The following is a 19,664-nucleotide window of genomic DNA, read 5'->3' as shown; positions in this document are numbered from 1 at the left end:
CAGCTGGGGTGATGGTGAAAGCTGTTGTGCAGTTGTTCTCTTTGTTGATGTGATGCAGAGAGATCAGCTGACTGCTAAAAGACCTCCTAGCACAATTACTCACCAAAGAACAAGTCTTGGAGACCAACTCCCCTTCACAGAGCCACAAAGACAAAACCAGCACTTGCTTGCAGCAACGGGTTCTAACAGGGTGGTGCTTTTGTCGCCTGCGTTGGTGGTATAGTGGTGAGCATCTGAGGCAATCTGAAATAGAGCCAAACAGGAGCTGTACACAGGGACAGTGGCCATTCTTCTTATCTCATGGAAAGGCCCTTGTTCTACTTAATGTCACCAAGACCAAACAGTGTTACCTTCAAGGAATGTGCCACGTGCAGTTTGAGAAGACTCAAAAAGAAAATCAGATGCAGACTAGTCACTCTTCCATGCCATGCGCTTAGCGGCAAAAACAATGCCGTCTCCCCGTCGGGGAATCGAACCCCGGTCTTCCGCGTGACAGGCGGAGATACTGTCCACTATACTAACGAGGACGAGCAAAAGGGGCATCGATTAGGCATACCTCCCTGAAACTCTCACCACTTGAGGTGAACAGAAAGGCCACCTGCAGCAAAGATGTTTCTGCCCGGTTTCGAACCGGGGACCTTTCGCGTGTTAGGCGAACGTGATGACCACTACACTACAGAAACTAACTGAGTTGGGCACTTCCTGGCTGCAGCTTTGTGTCTGGAATAAACTGAAATTCAAAACCTAGATGAAGGAAGAATGTTGTCATGCGAAGCATAAAAAGTCTCAGCTGCTTCTGCCCGGTTTCGAACCGGGGACCTTTCGCGTGTAAAGCGAACGTGATGACCACTACACTACAGAAACTGAGTCGAGCACCTCCTGGCTGCAGCTTAGTGTCTGGATTAAAAAGGGACTCAAAACACAAATATGGGCAGAAAGTTATCAAGCGATGCATAAAGGGTAAGCATTGTTTCTGCCCGGTTTCGAACCGGGGACCTTTCGCGTGTGAGGCGAACGTGATGACCACTACACTACAGAAACTGCATGCCTCAGCTCAGTGCCACTTGTGTTGCAGCACTCATCAGAGGCTTCACTCATCCAAAGAACTGGCTCAATTCTACTGACTAAGTCATGGGCCATGGGCTTACCAACAACAAAAAGCTAAAGCAGCAAACACGTGTCTGTGTGCCTTTAAAGCAGAGAAAGCAAAAGTAGCACTTGCAGCAACACAAAAGCATGGCATCAAAGTGTGAAGCCAGGCAAACGGCACAAGACACAAGCACCCAGTCCCTACAGCTAAGCACAAACTGCAGCTTCCACAAGCAGCCTTTGCATTATGCTAAATGGCCAAACTGGCTCAGTAACATAAGCCTCCCACTCCAAACTAATTCAGTACAACAAGTGAGAAAGATCTCAGTCATGGTCAATGAAACTTTGAAATGAAACTTACAGATGAGAGAGCAGATTTGCAGAAAGGCACCCAGGTGTTCTCCTGCTTCCACAGGGCTATGAGAGTCTCCTTGCATCCCTGGAAACTTTGCAATGTGCAGCAGAAGGAGTCCAAGCAGTATTCCACTAAAATGAACCTGGGTCTTGCTGGGAGCCTCCACTCATCCACAGGACTTGATCACTTCTACTGGTCCCCTCCCTTTCCAGAAATTCAAAAGCTCTTTGTCTGAATCCCAGCTGTGACATCAGCAAACTCACCGTGCAGCCATTGGAGGAAAGGGGTGTGAAAGCTCTCTGCTAGTCCTGATAGACCAATAATGTGGTGGCACACAGCTGGGGTGATGGTGAAAGCTGTTGTGCAGTTGTTCTCTTTGTTGATGTGATGCAGAGAGATCAGCTGACTGCTAAAAGACCTCCTAGCACAATTACTCACCAAAGAACAAGTCGTGGAGACCCAACTCCCCTTCACAGAGCCACAAAGACAAAACCAGCACTTGCTTGCAGCAACGGGTTCTAACAGGGTGGTGCTTTTGTCGCCTGCGTTGGTGGTATAGTGGTGAGCATCTGAGGCAATCTGAAATAGAGCCAAACAGGAGCTGTACACAGGGACAGTGGCCATTCTTCTTATCTCATGGAAAGGCCCTTGTTCTACTTAATGTCACCAAGACCAAACAGTGTTACCTTCAAGGAATGTGCCACGTGCAGTTTGAGAAGACTCAAAAAGAAAATCAGATGCAGACTAGTCACTCTTCCATGCCATGCGCTTAGCGGCAAAAACAACGCCGTCTCCCCGTCGGGGAATCGAACCCCGGTCTTCCGCGTGACAGGCGGAGATACTGTCCACCATACTAACGAGGACGAGCAAAAGGGGCATCGATTAGGCATACCTCCCTGAAACTCTCACCACTTGAGGTGAACAGAAAAGCCACCTGCAGCAAAGATGTTCCTGCCCGGTTTCGAACCGGGGACCTTTCGCGTGTTAGGCGAACGTGATGACCACTACACTACAGAAACTAACTGAGTGGGGCACTTCCTGGCTGCAGCTTTGTGTCTGGAATAAACTGAAATTCAAAACCTAGATGAAGGAAGAATGTTGTCATGCGAAGCATAAAAATTCTCAGCTGCTTCTGCCCGGTTTCGAACCGGGGACCTTTCGCGTGTAAAGCTAACGTGATGACCACTACACTACAGAAACTGAGTTGGGCACCTCCTGGCTGCAGCTTAGTGTCTGGATTAAAAAGGGACTCAAAACAGACATATGGGCAGAAAGTTATCAAGCGATGCATAAAGGGTAAGCATTGTTTCTGCCCGGTTTCGAACCGGGGACCTTTCGCGTGTGAGGCGAACGTGATGACCACTACACTACAGAAACTGCATGCCTCAGCTCAGTGCCACTTGTGTTGCAGCACTCATCAGAGGCTTCACTCATCCAAAGAACTGGCTCAATTCTACTGACTAAGTCATGGGCCATGGGCTTACCAACAACAAAAAGCTAAAGCAGCAAACACGTGTCTGTGTGCCTTTAAAGCAGAGAAAGCAAAAGTAGCACTTGCAGCAACACAAAAGCATGGCATCAAAGTGTGAAGCCAGGCAAACGGCACAAGACACAAGCACCCAGTCCCTACAGCTAAGCACAAACTGCAGCTTCCACAAGCAGCCTTTGCATTATGCTAAATGGCCAAACTGGCTCAGTAACATAAGCCTCCCACTCCAAACTAATTCAGTACAACAAGTGAGAAAGATCTCAGTCATGGTCAATGAAACTTTGAAATGAAACTTACAGATGAGAGAGCAGATTTGCAGAAAGGCACCCAGGTGTTCTCCTGCTTCCACAGGGCTATGAGAGTCTCCTTGCATCCCTGGAAACTTTGCAATGTGCAGCAGAAGGAGTCCAAGCAGTATTCCACTAAAATGAACCTGGGTCTTGCTGGGAGCCTCCACTCATCCACAGGACTTGATCACTTCTACTGGTCCCCTCCCTTTCCAGAAATTCAAAAGCTCTTTGTCTGAATCCCAGCTGTGACAACAGCAAACTCACCGTGCAGCCATTGGAGGAAAGGGGTGTGAAAGCTCTCTGCTAGTCCTGATAGACCAATAATGTGGTGGCACACAGCTGGGGTGATGGTGAAAGCTGTTGTGCAGTTGTTCTCTTTGTTGATGTGATGCAGAGAGATCAGCTGACTGCTAAAAGACCTCCTAGCACAATTACTCACCAAAGAACAAGTCGTGGAGACCAACTCCCCTTCACAGAGCCACAAAGACAAAACCAGCACTTGCTTGCAGCAACGGGTTCTAACAGGGTGGTGCTTTTGTCGCCTGCGTTGGTGGTATAGTGGTGAGCATAGCTGCCTTCCAAGCAGTTGACCCGGGTTAGATTCCCGGCCAATGCATACCCTTTAACCAGCAGGTGCCAAGGGAACAAAAAGTAGCTTGCAACTACTTTCATATTGCTCGCTGCAACATAATTCCACCATCTCAGCCAGGAAGGTCTGAAGCTGGGCATGTGCAGCATTGGTGGTTCAGTGGTAGAATCCAGCCAAACAGGAGCTGTACACAGGGACAGTGGCCATTCTTCTAATCTCATGGAAAGGCCCTTGTTCTACTTAATGTCACCAAGACCAAACAGTGTTACCTTCAAGGAATGTGCCACGTGCAGTTTGAGAAGACTCAAAAAGAAAATCAGATGCAGACTAGTCACTCTTCCACTTGAGGTGAACAGAAAGGCCACCTGCAGCAAAGATGTTTCTGCCCGGTTTCGAACCGGGGACCTTTCGCGTGTAAAGCCAACGTGATGACCACTACACTACAGAAACTGAGATGGGCTTCTCCTGGCTGCAGCTTAGTGTCTGGATTAAAAAGGGACTCAAAACAAACATATGGGCAGAAAGTTATCAAGCGATGCAGAAAGGGTAAGCATTGTTTCTGCCCGGTTTCGAACCGGAGACCTTTCGCATGTGAGGCGAACGTGATGACCACTACACTACAGAAACTGCATGCCTCAGCTCAGTGCCACTTGTGTTGCAGCACTCATCAGAGGCTTCACTCATCCAAAGAACTGGCTCAATTCTACTGACTAAGTCATGGGCCATGGGCTTACCAACAACAAAAAGCTAAAGCAGCAAACACGTGTCTGTGTGCCTTTAAAGCAGAGAAAGCAAAAGTAGCACTTGCAGCAACACAAAAGCATGGCATCAAAGTGTGAAGCCAGGCAAACGGCACAAGACACAAGCACCCAGTCCCCACAGCTAAGCACAAACTGCATCTTCCACAAGCAGCCTTTGCTTCATGCTAAATGGCCAAACTGGCTCAGTAACATAAGCCTCCCATTCCAAACTAATTCAGTACAACAAGTGAGAAAGATCTCAGTCATGGTCAATGAAACTTTGAAATGAAACTTACAGATGAGAGAGCAGATTTGCAGAAAGGCACCCAGGTGTTCTCCTGCTTCCACAGGGCTATGAGAGTCTCCTTGCATCCCTGGAAACTTTGCAATGTGCAGCAGAAGGAGTCCAAGCAGTATTCCACTAAAATGAACCTGGGTCTTGCTGGGAGCCTCCACTCATCCACAGGACTTGATCACTTCTACTGGTCCCCTCCCTTTCCAGAAATTCAAAAGCTCTTTGTCTGAATCCCAGCTGTGACATCAGCAAACTCACCGTGCAGCCATTGGAGGAAAGGGGTGTGAAAGCTCTCTGCTAGTCCTGATAGACCAATAATGTGGTGGCACACAGCTGGGGTGATGGTGAAAGCTGTTGTGCAGTTGTTCTCTTTGTTGATGTGATGCAGAGAGATCAGCTGACTGCTAAAAGACCTCCTAGCACAATTACTCACCAAAGAACAAGTCTTGGAGACCAACTCCCCTTCACAGAGCCACAAAGACAAAACCAGCACTTGCTTGCAGCAACGGGTTCTAACAGGGTGGTGCTTTTGTCGCCTGCGTTGGTGGTATAGTGGTGAGCATAGCTGCCTTCCAAGCAGTTGACCCGGGTTCGATTCCCGGCCAACGCATACCCTTTAACCAGCAGGTGCCAAGGGAACAAAAAGTAGCTTGCAAATCCTTTCATATTGCTCGCTGCAACATAATTCCACCATCTCAGCCAGGAAGGTCTGAAGCTGGGCATGTGCAGCATTGGTGGTTCAGTGGTAGAATCCAGCCAAACAGGAGCTGTACACAGGGACAGTGGCCATTCTTCTAATCTCATGGAAAGGCCCTTGTTCTACTTAATGTCACCAAGACCAAACAGTGTTACCTTCAAGGAATGTGCCACGTGCAGTTTGAGAAGACTCAAAAAGAAAATCAGATGCAGACTAGTCACTCTTCCACTTGAGGTGAACAGAAAGGCCACCTGCAGCAAAGATGTTTCTGCCCGGTTTCGAACCGGGGACCTTTCGCGTGTAAAGCGAACGTGATGACCACTACACTACAGAAACTGAGTCTAGCACCTCCTGGCTGCAGCTTAGTGTCTGGATTAAAAAGGGACTCAAAACACAAATATGGGCAGAAAGTTATCAAGCGATGCATAAAGGGTAAGCATTGTTTCTGCCCGGTTTCGAACCGGGGACCTTTCGCGTGTGAGGCGAACGTGATGACCACTACACTACAGAAACTGCATGCCTCAGCTCAGTGCCACTTGTGTTGCAGCACTCATCAGAGGCTTCACTCATCCAAAGAACTGGCTCAATTCTACTGACTAAGTCATGGGCCATGGGCTTACCAACAACAAAAAGCTAAAGCAGCAAACACGTGTCTGTGTGCCTTTAAAGCAGAGAAAGCAAAAGTAGCACTTGCAGCAACACAAAAGCATGGCATCAAAGTGTGAAGCCAGGCAAACGGCACAAGACACAAGCACCCAGTCCCTACAGCTAAGCACAAACTGCAGCTTCCACAAGCAGCCTTTGCATTATGCTAAATGGCCAAACTGGCTCAGTAACATAAGCCACCCACTCCAAACTAATTCAGTACAACAAGTGAGAAAGATCTCAGTCATGGTCAATGAAACTTTGAAATGAAACTTACAGATGAGAGAGCAGATTTGCAGAAAGGCACCCAGGTGTTCTCCTGCTTCCACAGGGCTATGAGAGTCTTCTTGCATCCCTGGAAACTTTGCAATGTGCAGCAGAAGGAGTCCAAGCAGTATTCCACTAAAATGAACCTGGGTCTTGCTGGGAGCCTCCACTCATCCACAGGACTTGATCACTTCTACTGGTCCCCTCCCTTTCCAGAAATTTAAAAGCTCTTTGTCTGAATCCCAGCTGTGACATCAGCAAACTCACCGTGCAGCCATTGGAGGAAAGGGGTGTGAAAGCTCTCTGCTAGTCCTGATAGACCAATAATGTGGTGGCACACAGCTGGGGTGATGGTGAAAGCTGTTGTGCAGTTGTTCTCTTTGTTGATGTGATGCAGAGAGATCAGCTGACTGCTAAAAGACCTCCTAGCACAATTACTCACCAAAGAACAAGTCTTGGAGACCAACTCCCCTTCACAGAGCCACAAAGACAAAACCAGCACTTGCTTGCAGCAACGGGTTCTAACAGGGTGGTGCTTTTGTCACCTGCGTTGGTGGTATAGTGGTGAGCATAGCTGCCTTCCAAGCAGTTGACCCGGGTTAGATTCCCGGCCAACGCATACCCTTTAACCAGCAGGTGCCAAGGGAACAAAAAGTAGCTTTCATATTGCTCGCTGCAACATAATTCCACCATCTCAGCCAGGAAGGTCTGAAGCTGGGCATGTGCAGCATTGGTGGTTCAGTGGTAGAATCCAGCCAAACAGGAGCTGTACACAGGGACAGTGGCCATTCTTCTAATCTCATGGAAAGGCCCTTGTTCTACTTAATGTCACCAAGACCAAACAGTGTTACCTTCAAGGAATGTGCCACGTGCAGTTTGAGAAGACTCAAAAAGAAAATCAGATGCAGACTAGTCACTCTTCCATGCCATGCGCTTAGCGGCAAAAACAATGCCGTCTCCCCGTCGGGGAATCGAACCCCGGTCTTCCGCGTGACAGGCGGAGATACTGTCCACTATACTAACGAGGACGAGCAAAAGGGGCATCGATTAGGCATACCTCCCTGAAACTCTCACCACTTGAGGTGAACAGAAAGGCCACCTGCAGCAAAGATGTTTCTGCCCGGTTTCGAACCGGGGACCTTTCGCGTGTTAGGCGAACGTGATGACCACTACACTACAGAAACTAACTGAGTGGGGCACTTCCTGGCTGCAGCTTTGTGTCTGGAATAAACTGAAATTCAAAACCTAGATGAAGGAAGAATGTTGTCATGCGAAGCATAAAAAGTCTCAGCTGCTTCTGCCCGGTTTCGAACCGGGGACCTTTCGCGTGTAAAGCCAACGTGATGACCACTACACTACAGAAACTGAGATATGCCTCTCCTGGCTGCAGCTTAGTGTCTGGATTAAAAAGGGACTCAAAACAAACATATGGGCAGAAAGTTATCAAGCGATGCAGAAAGGGTAAGCATTGTTTCTGCCCGGTTTCGAACCGGAGACCTTTCGCATGTGAGGCGAACGTGATGACCACTACACTACAGAAACTGCATGCCTCAGCTCAGTGCCACTTGTGTTGCAGCACTCATCAGAGGCTTCACTCATCCAAAGAACTGGCTCAATTCTACTGACTAAGTCATGGGCCATGGGCTTACCAACAACAAAAAGCTAAAGCAGCAAACACGTGTCTGTGTGCCTTTAAAGCAGAGAAAGCAAAAGTAGCACTTGCAGCAACACAAAAGCATGGCATCAAAGTGTGAAGCCAGGCAAACGGCACAAGACACAAGCACCCAGTCCCCACAGCTAAGCACAAACTGCATCTTCCACAAGCAGCCTTTGCTTCATGCTAAATGGCCAAACTGGCTCAGTAACATAAGCCTCCCATTCCAAACTAATTCAGTACAACAAGTGAGAAAGATCTCAGTCATGGTCAATGAAACTTTGAAATGAAACTTACAGATGAGAGAGCAGATTTGCAGAAAGGCACCCAGGTGTTCTCCTGCTTCCACAGGGCTATGAGAGTCTCCTTGCATCCCTGGAAACTTTGCAATGTGCAGCAGAAGGAGTCCAAGCAGTATTCCACTAAAATGAACCTGGGTCTTGCTGGGAGCCTCCACTCATCCACAGGACTTGATCACTTCTACTGGTCCCCTCCCTTTCCAGAAATTCAAAAGCTCTTTGTCTGAATCCCAGCTGTGACATCAGCAAACTCACCGTGCAGCCATTGGAGGAAAGGGGTGTGAAAGCTCTCTGCTAGTCCTGATAGACCAATAATGTGGTGGCACACAGCTGGGGTGATGGTGAAAGCTGTTGTGCAGTTGTTCTCTTTGTTGATGTGATGCAGAGAGATCAGCTGACTGCTAAAAGACCTCCTAGCACAATTACTCACCAAAGAACAAGTCTTGGAGACCAACTCCCCTTCACAGAGCCACAAAGACAAAACCAGCACTTGCTTGCAGCAACGGGTTCTAACAGGGTGGTGCTTTTGTCGCCTGCGTTGGTGGTATAGTGGTGAGCATAGCTGCCTTCCAAGCAGTTGACCCGGGTTAGATTCCCAGCCAACGCATACCCTTTAACCAGCAGGTGCCAAGGGAACAAAAAGTAGCTTGCAACTACTTTCATATTGCTCGCTGCAACATAATTCCACCATCTCAGCCAGGAAGGTCTGAAGCTGGGAATGTGCAGCATTGGTGGTTCAGTGGTAGAATCCAGCCAAACAGGAGCTGTACACAGGGACAGTGGCCATTCTTCTAATCTCATGGAAAGGCCCTTGTTCTACTTAATGTCACCAAGACCAAACAGTGTTACCTTCAAGGAATGTGCCACGTGCAGTTTGAGAAGACTCAAAAAGAAAATCAGATGCAGACTAGTCACTCTTCCATGCCATGCGCTTAGCGGCATCTTTGGCGCCGCGGATGTGGCTGCCTGTTGCAACAGCTCCTGCTCATGTTTGAGTTTTTTCTACTTTTTTCCTTTCTTGTAAGTACTTAAGTTTTTCCTTTTTGTTAGCTAAGTGTTTGTACTTGTTTTTATGCACAATGGACACCAAACTTGTGCTTGTTATTGTTTTTGCACTATTTTTTTCGCTGTTTACGACTGTGTCTGGAGATCCCTTGCGGAGCCACGCTCCTATTGTTTACACCAGGAATCAGCTGTTAGCGCTTAGCAACACAGCTGTGCTACCGCATGAGAGGCACGACATCCCCCGCGAGCTGAGGAGGAGGAAGCGGGGGAGACGGGCTGGAGCTCTACGTCGGGATAGAAAGAGACGTTATAAACCGGTTCTTCCTTCCATCGTTATGGGGAACGTAAGATCTCTCACCAATAAGATGGACGAGCTGACGGCGCTAACGCGGCATCAGAGGGAGTATCGGGAGTGTAGCGTTATGGTGTTTACAGAGTCCTGGCTCAACACGCTCATCCCGGACACGCTCGTATCTCTGGACGGCTTTCACCTCATCCGAGCGGACAGGACAGCGGAGAGCGGTAAGAGGAAGGGAGGAGGACTGGCAGTATTTGTGAATGAAAGATGGTGTAACTCTGGGCACATCGCTATTAAGGAACAGATCTGCTGTAAGAACATTGAACTGTTAGCCGTTAGCATGAGACCGTACTATCTCCCGAGGGAATTCTCGCACGTTATCGCGATAGCTGCGTATGTCCCGCCCTCTGCTAACGCTGACGCTGCCTGTGACGTCCTGCACGCAGCTGTGTGCAGGCTGCAGACACAGCACCCACAAGCCCTCCTTCTCATCTCAGGAGACTTTAATCATGTTTCTCCATCCTCCACTCTGTCCACCTTCACACAATATGTAACCTGCCACACCAGAGACAATAAAATACTGGACTTGTTTTATGCCAACACTAAGGAGGCTTATAACTCATCACCTCTCCCTCCCCTTGGAAGATCTGATCACAATCTGGTTCATCTTCTGCCGGTGTACAAACCCCTTGTGCACAGAGAACCAGCAGTCACCCGCACAGTTAAGAAATGGTCTAAGGAGACTAAAGAGGCTCTAAAGGACTGTTTTGAAACAACAGTGTGGGAAGAACTGTGTGACCCTAATGGGGAGGACATTGACAGTCTCACTCATTGCATCACGGATTATGTCAACTTCTGTGTGGAGAACACTGTCCCCACCAAGACTGTTCGGTGTTTCTCCAACAATAAGCCATGGATAAATCCTGACATAAAGGCTCTCCTAAAAAAGAAAAAGAGGGCCTTCAGATCGGGCGATAAGGATGAGCTGAAAGCTGTGCAGAGAGAACTGAGAAGGAAGATCAGAGAGGGGAAAGCTGGCTACAGGAAGAAGCTGGAAGAAGAACTACAGCAGAAAAATGTCAGTGGAGTTTGGAAAGGCCTTAAAACCATCTCTGGTCACAAGAAGCCCGACTCCCAGGTGGTGGGGGACCAGAAGTGGGTGAACGAACTCAATTTGTTCTTCAATAGATTTGATCACTCACATGTCCATCCCCCTACACAGACATCACAGCTGTACCCCCCTTCTGTGGCACCACCAACATGCTGCCCTCCCCCGTCTCTCACACTCACGCCCTTATCACAGCCACCCCCTACTGGTTCATCTGCTGGCAACTTTAACTTCCCATTCACGCACTCCAACACCCAGCCTCCATGCTCCAATCTGTCCTTCACAACAGCCCAGGTGAGGAATGAGCTGAAGAAAATCAAAGTGAAGAAAGCTGCGGGTCCAGATGGCATCAGTGCCAGGCTCCTCAAGTCCTGTGCAGATCAGCTGTGCGGGGTAGTCGAGCACATGTTTAACCTGAGTCTGAAGCTGGGAAGAGTACCACAGCTGTGGAAAACATCTTGTGTGGTACCTGTGCCAAAAACACAGCACCCAAAGGACCTAAACAGCTACAGACCGGTGGCACTGACTTCACATTTGATGAAATCACTGGAGAGGCTGGTCCTTACCCATCTCCGCCCTCTGGTGAACCCATCCATGGACCCTCTTCAGTTTGCTTACCAGCCTGGCGTTGGGGTGGATGATGCCATCATCCATCTGTTACACGGAACTCTTTCTCACCTGGAGAAGCCTGGGAGCACTGTGAGAATAACCTTCTTCGATTTCTCCAGTGCTTTTAACACCATACGGCCGGGGCTCCTGAAGGACAAACTGGATCATGTTGGAGTGGACAGTCACCTGTCCAATTGGATACTGGACTACCTCAGCAACCAACCACAGTATCTGAGGGCACGGGACTGTGTGTCTGATATGGTGGTCAGCAGCACAGGGGCCCCTCAGGGAACGGTCTTGGCACCATTCCTCTTCACCCTGTACACGGCTGACTTCATGTACAGATCACCGGACTGTCACCTCCAGAAGTTCTCTGATGACTCAGCAATTGTCGGACTTATAAACAATGACGAGGACAGCGAGTACAGAGAACTGATCCAGGACTTCATGGACTGGTGTCTGCTGAACCACCTCCAGTTAAACGTGGGGAAGACCAAAGAACTGGTGGTGGATTTCCGCAGGTGCAGATCCACCTTGCCACCGGTGAACATCCAAGGAATGGACATTGAGAGAGTGGACTCTTATAAGTACCTGGGTGTTCATCTAAACAACAAACTGGACTGGTCAGTTAACACTAACGCACTTTATAAAAAAGGTCAGAGTAGACTCTACCTACTCAGGAGACTGAGGTCATTTGGAGTGCGGGGGGCACTCCTAAGGACTTTCTTTGACACAGTGGTGGCATCAGCCATCTTTTACGGAGTGGTATGCTGGGGCAGTAGCATCTCTACAGCGGACAGGAAGAGACTGAACAAACTCATTAAGAGGGCCGGCTCTGTCCTGGGGAGCCCCTTAGACCCAGTGCAGGTGGTGGGAGACAGAAGGATGTTAGCCAAGCTGGCATCCATGCTGGAGAATGATTCCCACCCCATGCATGAGACTCTGGCAGCACTGGGCAGCTCCTTCAGTGACAGGCTGCTTCACCCTAAATGTGGGAAGGAGCGGTACCGTAGGTCCTTCCTTCCTGCTGCTGTTAGATTATACAACCAGCACTGCTCCAGATAGATCACACACACACACTTTAAATTATTATTCATTAAAATGTGCAATTTTTTTTCCCCCATGTGTAACTATTACAATGTGCAATATTCTCACGTGCAGTTATTGTAAATATTTTTAGAGTTTTCTGACTTTTTATTATTATTGTTATACATTGTACTATTTTTATTTTTTATTTTTTATCGTCTATTTTTATTTTTTTACTGAGTGCTGTACTATCCCTTTGCTGCTGCAACAATGTGAATTTCCCCATTGTGGGACTAATAAAGGATTATCTTATCTTATCTTATCTTAAAAACAATGCCGTCTCCCCGTCGGGGAATCGAACCCCGGTCTTCCGCATGACAGGCGGAGATACTGTCCACTATACTAACGAGGACGAGCAAAAGGGGCATCGATTAGGCATACCTCCCTGAAACTCTCACCACTTGAGGTGAACAGAAAGGCCACCTGCAGCAAAGATGTTTCTGCCCGGTTTCGAACCGGGGACCTTTCGCGTGTTAGGCGAACGTGATGACCACTACACTACAGAAACTGAGTCGAGCACCTCCTGGCTGCAGCTTAGTGTCTGGATTAAAAAGGGACTCAAAACACAAATATGGGCAGAAAGTTATCAAGCGATGCATAAAGGGTAAGCATTGTTTCTGCCCGGTTTCGAACCGGGGACCTTTCGCGTGTGAAGCGAACGTGATGACCACTACACTACAGAAACTGCATGCCTCAGCTCAGTGCCACTTGTGTTGCAGCACTCATCAGAGGCTTCACTCATCCAAAGAACTGGCTCAATTCTACTGACTAAGTCATGGGCCATGGGCTTACCAACAACAAAAAGCTAAAGCAGCAAACACGTGTCTGTGTGCCTTTAAAGCAGAGAAAGCAAAAGTAGCACTTGCAGCAACACAAAAGCATGGCATCAAAGTGTGAAGCCAGGCAAACGGCACAAGACACAAGCACCCAGTCCCTACAGCTAAGCACAAACTGCAGCTTCCACAAGCAGCCTTTGCATTATGCTAAATGGCCAAACTGGCTCAGTAACATAAGCCTCCCACTCCAAACTAATTCAGTACAACAAGTGAGAAAGATCTCAGTCATGGTCAATGAAACTTTGAAATGAAACTTACAGATGAGAGAGCAGATTTGCAGAAAGGCACCCAGGTGTTCTCCTGCTTCCACAGGGCTATGAGAGTCTCCTTGCATCCCTGGAAACTTTGCAATGTGCAGCAGAAGGAGTCCAAGCAGTATTCCACTAAAATGAACCTGGGTCTTGCTGGGAGCCTCCACTCATCCACAGGACTTGATCACTTCTACTGGTCCCCTCCCTTTCCAGAAATTCAAAAGCTCTTTGTCTGAATCCCAGCTGTGACATCAGCAAACTCACCGTGCAGCCATTGGAGGAAAGGGGTGTGAAAGCTCTCTGCTAGTCCTGATAGACCAATAATGTGGTGGCACACAGCTGGGGTGATGGTGAAAGCTGTTGTGCAGTTGTTCTCTTTGTTGATGTGATGCAGAGAGATCAGCTGACTGCTAAAAGACCTCCTAGCACAATTACTCACCAAAGAACAAGTCTTGGAGACCAACTCCCCTTCACAGAGCCACAAAGACAAAACCAGCACTTGCTTGCAGCAACGGGTTCTAACAGGGTGGTGCTTTTGTCGCCTGCGTTGGTGGTATAGTGGTGAGCATAGCTGCCTTCCAAGCAGTTGACCCGGGTTCGATTCCCGGCCAACGCATACCCTTTAACCAGCAGGTGCCAAGGGAACAAAAAGTAGCTTGCAACTCCTTTCATATTGCTCGCTGCAACATAATTTCACCATCTCAGCCAGGAAGGTCTGAAGCTGGGCATGTGCAGCATTGGTGGTTCAGTGGTAGAATCCAGCCAAACAGGAGCTGTACACAGGGACAGTGGCCATTCTTCTAATCTCATGGAAAGGCCCTTGTTCTACTTAATGTCACCAAGACCAAACAGTGTTACCTTCAAGGAATGTGCCACGTGCAGTTTGAGAAGACTCAAAAAGAAAATCAGATGCAGACTAGTCACTCTTCCAGGCCATGCGCTTAGCGGCAAAAACAATGCCGACTCCTCGTCGGGGAATCGAACCCCGGTCTTTAAGCAGAGAAAGCAAAAGTAGCACTTGCAGCAACACAAAAGTATGGCATCAAAGTGTGAAGCCAGGCAAACGGCACAAGACACAAGCACCCAGTCCCTACAGCTAAGCACAAACTGCAGCTTCCACAAGCAGCCTTTGCTTTATGCTAAATGGCCAAACTGGCTCAGTAACATAAGCCTCCCACTCCAAACTAATTCAGTACAACAAGTGAGAAAGATCTCAGTCATGGTCAATGAAACTTTGAAATGAAACTTACAGATGAGAGAGCAGATTTGCAGAAAGGCACCCAGGTGTTCTCCTGCTTCCACAGGGCTATGAGAGTCTCCTTGCATCCCTGGAAACTTTGCAATGTGCAGCAGAAGGAGTCCAAGCAGTATTCCACTAAAATGAACCTGGGTCTTGCTGGGAGCCTCCACTCATCCACAGGACTTGATCACTTCTACTGGTCCCCTCCCTTTCCAGAAATTCAAAAGAGGCTTGTTCGACTTAACCCGGCGCTGCGCAGACCGATCGCCGCCTGGCTCGGTACGGTGCATGCCGGTTAGTTTTTTTTGTCCGACTTGCGTCGGCGCCACCGGCGCGTCACGATGACAGACTGGTTATAATCTCGCGAGAGCGGCGCGGCTGCAGGCGGTGGAACCGGTCCCTGCAGTTGCTCTCCACGGGCTGCGCTGCCTGAGAGACGGCTTGATGACGACAGAGCTTAATCCTCATTGGCTAGAAGCTCCGCTGAATCCTCTGGCGGTTGTTTCGTTTCATTCTAAAATGTAAATCTCAGTTTATTTGTCTTAAAGACCTGATATGTGCGAAATACTATCATGCTTTCTAGTAGCATGACAGTTTATTTTCGTACAAATTGCAACATATGTCATAATTATCATTCCATATCATGAAAAGACTCAAGTAGGCTACCTGATATTCTTTAATGTAACAGATCTTTTTATCTTGATGTTTTTCTAGAACTTCTGATGGTTCTTGTCTTCTAATTTTATTAATATAAAGCAATCTGAATTGCTTTAATATTTTATATCTTAACTGTTTTAATACCACTATCACTATTACACTTTGATTTATTTTTCATTCTTCTCTGTAAACTTTGTAAACATTTTAAATATGCTACATAAATAAAAATGTGTGGATGTGCATGGTGTCATGTTTCTTTACAAGAACCAAGGCCAGAAGGTAAGCTGTTCTGGAAGAACAAAACAATCTTGTTCAGATGATGATTGTGTTAAGAGATTCATCTTCAATAAACCACAGCCACTATTCATCATCAATGCCTAAATAACTGATGTGTCCATGCTCGAAGAAGCACAAACTTCTACACAATTGTACAATGTACTTATTAACCACATTATTCATTAGCGACTCATACTGGGCACATTGGTGAGCATACTGAAGTTTACTGTTTAACAATGCATCTATAAAATACAGTGGTGTGCGAACATTTGGGCACCCTGGTCACAATTACTGTTACTGTGAACAGTTAAGCAAGTTGAACATAAAATGATCTCCAACAGGCATGAAGTTAAAGATGACACAAAACATTTTTTTTGTTATGTCTCTATAATAAACTGCATCTTGGTTGTGAGGTTGTAGTGAATGCTGTTCATCATTCTCTTCATCCTGCACATCATCACCTTGGTCTCCTGGCTCCAAGCAAACATTGTGTAGAATGCAACAAGCTGACACTGCTGAGCTGATGGACTGGACATTCCTCATGTGCAGGCATCAGAGTCTCCTAAACTTTGCTTTCAGAAATCCAGTGAGAATGATAGAATAGAACTGTTTCCTGTTAAAATATGCCAGGGGGTTGTCACAGTGTGGCTTCTGAATATGAATGTGGCATCCATCTACTGCACAGATAGTGTTTGGAAATCCAGCTGCTTGAAAGCCTAACAAAGAATTGTGCAGGGTTTGTCCTAAAGGACAGGAAATGTGGTGTGCCATGTGTGTATTTACCAGAGTACAAAACTCATGGAGATGTTTGGCAAGAGTGGATTTTGTGATACTGAATCGGTCTGAAATACCCCTATATGACTCCTGGTTCGAGTGTCCATAGACAGGCTAGGACACTCTTTGTCAGTGGCAATTTTGTTTGCTGTGGATTCATATAGACAGGGCCAAACGTGTTTATAAGATCCTAAATAGTAAGTGAGAGAAAAGACGGTTATCATGATAACATCTGGATGATTATGTGGCTTCCACATACTCTACGTACCTCCACTTGTCCTTTGGTGAGTCTGAAATGACCTCTAAATTCTGAGAGACTATAGAGGGGGACAACATCCTCTACAAAATGTTGTGTTTTTGGAACAAGCCTAAAGAAGGGTAAATGTGATTAATTCCTTACGTAGACAAAATAATTATATAGACCAGGGGTCCTCAAACTTTTTAACCAAAGGGCCAGATTACTGTTCTTCAGTGTTTCGGGGGCCGGACCGCAGGTGAAATAGTAAACACACCCAAAAAAGCTATTTACTATGTATACTGGATGTATTGTCTGTGCTTTGTATAATTGTACTTCATAATGGTAATGCAGAAATTGTATTTATTTCAATAATTTCCATTATCCTTCCTCATACAGTGTGAACTGTGAGTCTGCTTTTGCCTGACGACAGTAAGCGTCAGGTTCCATATTTGTTACTGCCAGTCATAATAGCTAATAAATGTTGATCAGTGAGTCTGGATCTGGTTGGAGATTTAAGGTGTTTCAACTTCGAAAAAGTCTGCTCACAGAAGCATCGGGCCGTAGTTTGATGACCCCTGATATAGACAGTTTGGACTTTAAGCCACTTTGACACAATATAATTGCAGTCTATTTACCATATACACAACCATAATGATTAAGGTCTGATTGAGTGCACTTTATAATTTCCATCTAATTATTTTTGGAACACTTTTACATTGTTTATCACATTCACAGATTCTACCTTGAACAAATTATATATTTGGAATTATGTATTCTTATGTTTTCATGTGAAATGTTTCAATAGTCTTGAAAAATAGGCTACTTAGTTAAGGTCTATTTATTTAAATTGTTGTAGACAGATATTTAAATCTATTCATTAACATAAATATGTGTTTGATAACATGTTTGTTAGAACTTTTCTTTCTTTTTTTTCAATCTACAATCTACAAGATAAATGAATGATGAGTAAAACTATATTTATTTACAGAAACTTATTTTGACACTTTATGGTCATCTATATTCACCACTATGGATTTGGAAAACAAACGCTGGGCTTAACCTGCTCAATGATCAAGAATGTTTAGTTCGATTTTAGTTAGATTCGCTTCATCAGCCACGCAGAACGCAAACGCCACGAGATCCGCTGTAGCTCACGTGGGTTGCAGGTGGCGACTGTCCGACTTGACGGCTTTCTTTTAACCTCCTCCCCCAACTGCAACCGGCAGCTCTCGCTGACCACCAAGGCGAGGCGCAGTTCATCTCGAACAAGCCTAAGCTCTTTGTCTGAATCCCAGCTGTGACATCAGCAAACTCACCGTGCAGCCATTGGAGGAAAGGGGTGTGAAAGCTCTCTGCTAGTCCTGATAGACCAATAATGTGGTGGCACACAGCTGGGGTGATGGTGAAAGCTGTTGTGCAGTTGTTCTCTTTGTTGATGTGATGCAGAGAGATCAGCTGACTGCTAAAAGACCTCCTAGCACAATTACTCACCAAAGAACAAGTCTTGGAGACCAACTCCCCTTCACAGAGCCACAAAGACAAAACCAGCACTTGCTTGCAGCAACGGGTTCTAACAGGGTGGTGCTTTTGTCGCCTGCGTTGGTGGTATAGTGGTGAGCATCTGAGGCAATCTGAAATAGAGCCAAACAGGAGCTGTACACAGGGACAGTGGCCATTCTTCTTATCTCATGGAAAGGCCCTTGTTCTACTTAATGTCACCAAGACCAAACAGTGTTACCTTCAAGGAATGTGCCACGTGCAGTTTGAGAAGACTCAAAAAGAAAATCAGATGCAGACTAGTCACTCTTCCATGCCATGCGCTTAGCGGCAAAAACAATGCCGTCTCCCCGTCGGGGAATCGAACCCCGGTCTTCCGCGTGACAGGCGGAGATACTGTCCACTATACTAACGAGGACGAGCAAAAGGGGCATCGATTAGGCATACCTCCCTGAAACTCTCACCACTTGAGGTGAACAGAAAGGCCACCTGCAGCAAAGATGTTTCTGCCCGGTTTCGAACCGGGGACCTTTCGCGTGTTAGGCGAACGTGATGACCACTACACTACAGAAACTAACTGAGTTGGGCACTTCCTGGCTGCAGCTTTGTGTCTGGAATAAACTGAAATTCAAAACCTAGATGAAGGAAGAATGTTGTCATGCGAAGCATAAAAAGTCTCAGCTGCTTCTGCCCGGTTTCGAACCGGGGACCTTTCGCGTGTAAAGCGAACGTGATGACCACTACACTACAGAAACTGAGTCGAGCACCTCCTGGCTGCAGCTTAGTGTCTGGATTAAAAAGGGACTCAAAACACAAATATGGGCAGAAAGTTATCAAGCGATGCATAAAGGGTAAGCATTGTTTCTGCCCGGTTTCGAACCGGGGACCTTTCGCGTGTGAGGCGAACGTGATGACCACTACACTACAGAAACTGCATGCCTCAGCTCAGTGCCACTTGTGTTGCAGCACTCATCAGAGGCTTCACTCATCCAAAGAACTGGCTCAATTCTACTGACTAAGTCATGGGCCATGGGCTTACCAACAACAAAAAGCTAAAGCAGCAAACACGTGTCTGTGTGCCTTTAAAGCAGAGAAAGCAAAAGTAGCACTTGCAGCAACACAAAAGCATGGCATCAAAGTGTGAAGCCAGGCAAACGGCACAAGACACAAGCACCCAGTCCCTACAGCTAAGCACAAACTGCAGCTTCCACAAGCAGCCTTTGCATTATGCTAAATGGCCAAACTGGCTCAGTAACATAAGCCTCCCACTCCAAACTATTTCAGTACAACAAGTGAGAAAGATCTCAGTCATGGTCAATGAAACTTTGAAATGAAACTTACAGATGAGAGAGCAGATTTGCAGAAAGGCACCCAGGTGTT

The 19,664-nt window shown here is 46.9% G+C and overlaps 23 non-coding genes across 23 annotated transcripts; 4 read left to right on the top strand and 19 right to left on the bottom strand.

The window, feature by feature from the left end:
* Positions 1-455: 455 nt before the first annotated feature.
* On the bottom strand, positions 456-527 carry trnad-guc (transfer RNA aspartic acid (anticodon GUC)). Its single transcript has one exon. It is a non-coding gene; the product is annotated as a tRNA-Asp (tRNA).
* Positions 528-610: 83 nt separating this feature from the next.
* trnav-aac (transfer RNA valine (anticodon AAC)) lies at positions 611-683 on the bottom strand. The gene has a single exon. It is a non-coding gene; the product is annotated as a tRNA-Val (tRNA).
* A 108-nt stretch (positions 684-791) lies between these two features.
* On the bottom strand, positions 792-864 carry trnav-uac (transfer RNA valine (anticodon UAC)). The gene has a single exon. It is a non-coding gene; the product is annotated as a tRNA-Val (tRNA).
* Positions 865-968: 104 nt separating this feature from the next.
* trnav-cac (transfer RNA valine (anticodon CAC)) lies at positions 969-1,041 on the bottom strand. Its single transcript has one exon. It is a non-coding gene; the product is annotated as a tRNA-Val (tRNA).
* Positions 1,042-2,390: 1,349 nt separating this feature from the next.
* Positions 2,391-2,463, bottom strand: trnav-aac (transfer RNA valine (anticodon AAC)). Its single transcript has one exon. It is a non-coding gene; the product is annotated as a tRNA-Val (tRNA).
* A 285-nt stretch (positions 2,464-2,748) lies between these two features.
* Positions 2,749-2,821, bottom strand: trnav-cac (transfer RNA valine (anticodon CAC)). Its single transcript has one exon. It is a non-coding gene; the product is annotated as a tRNA-Val (tRNA).
* A 946-nt stretch (positions 2,822-3,767) lies between these two features.
* trnag-ucc (transfer RNA glycine (anticodon UCC)) lies at positions 3,768-3,839 on the top strand. The gene has a single exon. It is a non-coding gene; the product is annotated as a tRNA-Gly (tRNA).
* A 350-nt stretch (positions 3,840-4,189) lies between these two features.
* On the bottom strand, positions 4,190-4,262 carry trnav-uac (transfer RNA valine (anticodon UAC)). The gene has a single exon. It is a non-coding gene; the product is annotated as a tRNA-Val (tRNA).
* A 1,123-nt stretch (positions 4,263-5,385) lies between these two features.
* trnag-ucc (transfer RNA glycine (anticodon UCC)) lies at positions 5,386-5,457 on the top strand. Its single transcript has one exon. It is a non-coding gene; the product is annotated as a tRNA-Gly (tRNA).
* Positions 5,458-5,807: 350 nt separating this feature from the next.
* trnav-uac (transfer RNA valine (anticodon UAC)) lies at positions 5,808-5,880 on the bottom strand. Its single transcript has one exon. It is a non-coding gene; the product is annotated as a tRNA-Val (tRNA).
* Positions 5,881-5,984: 104 nt separating this feature from the next.
* trnav-cac (transfer RNA valine (anticodon CAC)) lies at positions 5,985-6,057 on the bottom strand. The gene has a single exon. It is a non-coding gene; the product is annotated as a tRNA-Val (tRNA).
* A 946-nt stretch (positions 6,058-7,003) lies between these two features.
* On the top strand, positions 7,004-7,075 carry trnag-ucc (transfer RNA glycine (anticodon UCC)). Its single transcript has one exon. It is a non-coding gene; the product is annotated as a tRNA-Gly (tRNA).
* Positions 7,076-7,412: 337 nt separating this feature from the next.
* Positions 7,413-7,484, bottom strand: trnad-guc (transfer RNA aspartic acid (anticodon GUC)). Its single transcript has one exon. It is a non-coding gene; the product is annotated as a tRNA-Asp (tRNA).
* Positions 7,485-7,567: 83 nt separating this feature from the next.
* Positions 7,568-7,640, bottom strand: trnav-aac (transfer RNA valine (anticodon AAC)). Its single transcript has one exon. It is a non-coding gene; the product is annotated as a tRNA-Val (tRNA).
* Positions 7,641-7,748: 108 nt separating this feature from the next.
* On the bottom strand, positions 7,749-7,821 carry trnav-uac (transfer RNA valine (anticodon UAC)). Its single transcript has one exon. It is a non-coding gene; the product is annotated as a tRNA-Val (tRNA).
* A 4,974-nt stretch (positions 7,822-12,795) lies between these two features.
* trnad-guc (transfer RNA aspartic acid (anticodon GUC)) lies at positions 12,796-12,867 on the bottom strand. The gene has a single exon. It is a non-coding gene; the product is annotated as a tRNA-Asp (tRNA).
* An 83-nt stretch (positions 12,868-12,950) lies between these two features.
* Positions 12,951-13,023, bottom strand: trnav-aac (transfer RNA valine (anticodon AAC)). The gene has a single exon. It is a non-coding gene; the product is annotated as a tRNA-Val (tRNA).
* Positions 13,024-13,127: 104 nt separating this feature from the next.
* trnav-cac (transfer RNA valine (anticodon CAC)) lies at positions 13,128-13,200 on the bottom strand. Its single transcript has one exon. It is a non-coding gene; the product is annotated as a tRNA-Val (tRNA).
* Positions 13,201-14,146: 946 nt separating this feature from the next.
* Positions 14,147-14,218, top strand: trnag-ucc (transfer RNA glycine (anticodon UCC)). Its single transcript has one exon. It is a non-coding gene; the product is annotated as a tRNA-Gly (tRNA).
* A 4,412-nt stretch (positions 14,219-18,630) lies between these two features.
* On the bottom strand, positions 18,631-18,702 carry trnad-guc (transfer RNA aspartic acid (anticodon GUC)). Its single transcript has one exon. It is a non-coding gene; the product is annotated as a tRNA-Asp (tRNA).
* Positions 18,703-18,785: 83 nt separating this feature from the next.
* trnav-aac (transfer RNA valine (anticodon AAC)) lies at positions 18,786-18,858 on the bottom strand. Its single transcript has one exon. It is a non-coding gene; the product is annotated as a tRNA-Val (tRNA).
* A 108-nt stretch (positions 18,859-18,966) lies between these two features.
* Positions 18,967-19,039, bottom strand: trnav-uac (transfer RNA valine (anticodon UAC)). The gene has a single exon. It is a non-coding gene; the product is annotated as a tRNA-Val (tRNA).
* A 104-nt stretch (positions 19,040-19,143) lies between these two features.
* Positions 19,144-19,216, bottom strand: trnav-cac (transfer RNA valine (anticodon CAC)). The gene has a single exon. It is a non-coding gene; the product is annotated as a tRNA-Val (tRNA).
* Between the last annotated feature and the right edge of the window lie 448 nt (positions 19,217-19,664).

This window comes from Trichomycterus rosablanca, chromosome 4, assembly GCF_030014385.1.
Source record: "Trichomycterus rosablanca isolate fTriRos1 chromosome 4, fTriRos1.hap1, whole genome shotgun sequence".
Taxonomy (NCBI): Eukaryota; Metazoa; Chordata; class Actinopteri; order Siluriformes; family Trichomycteridae; genus Trichomycterus; species Trichomycterus rosablanca.
This window is presented reverse-complemented; position numbering and strand designations above follow the sequence as displayed.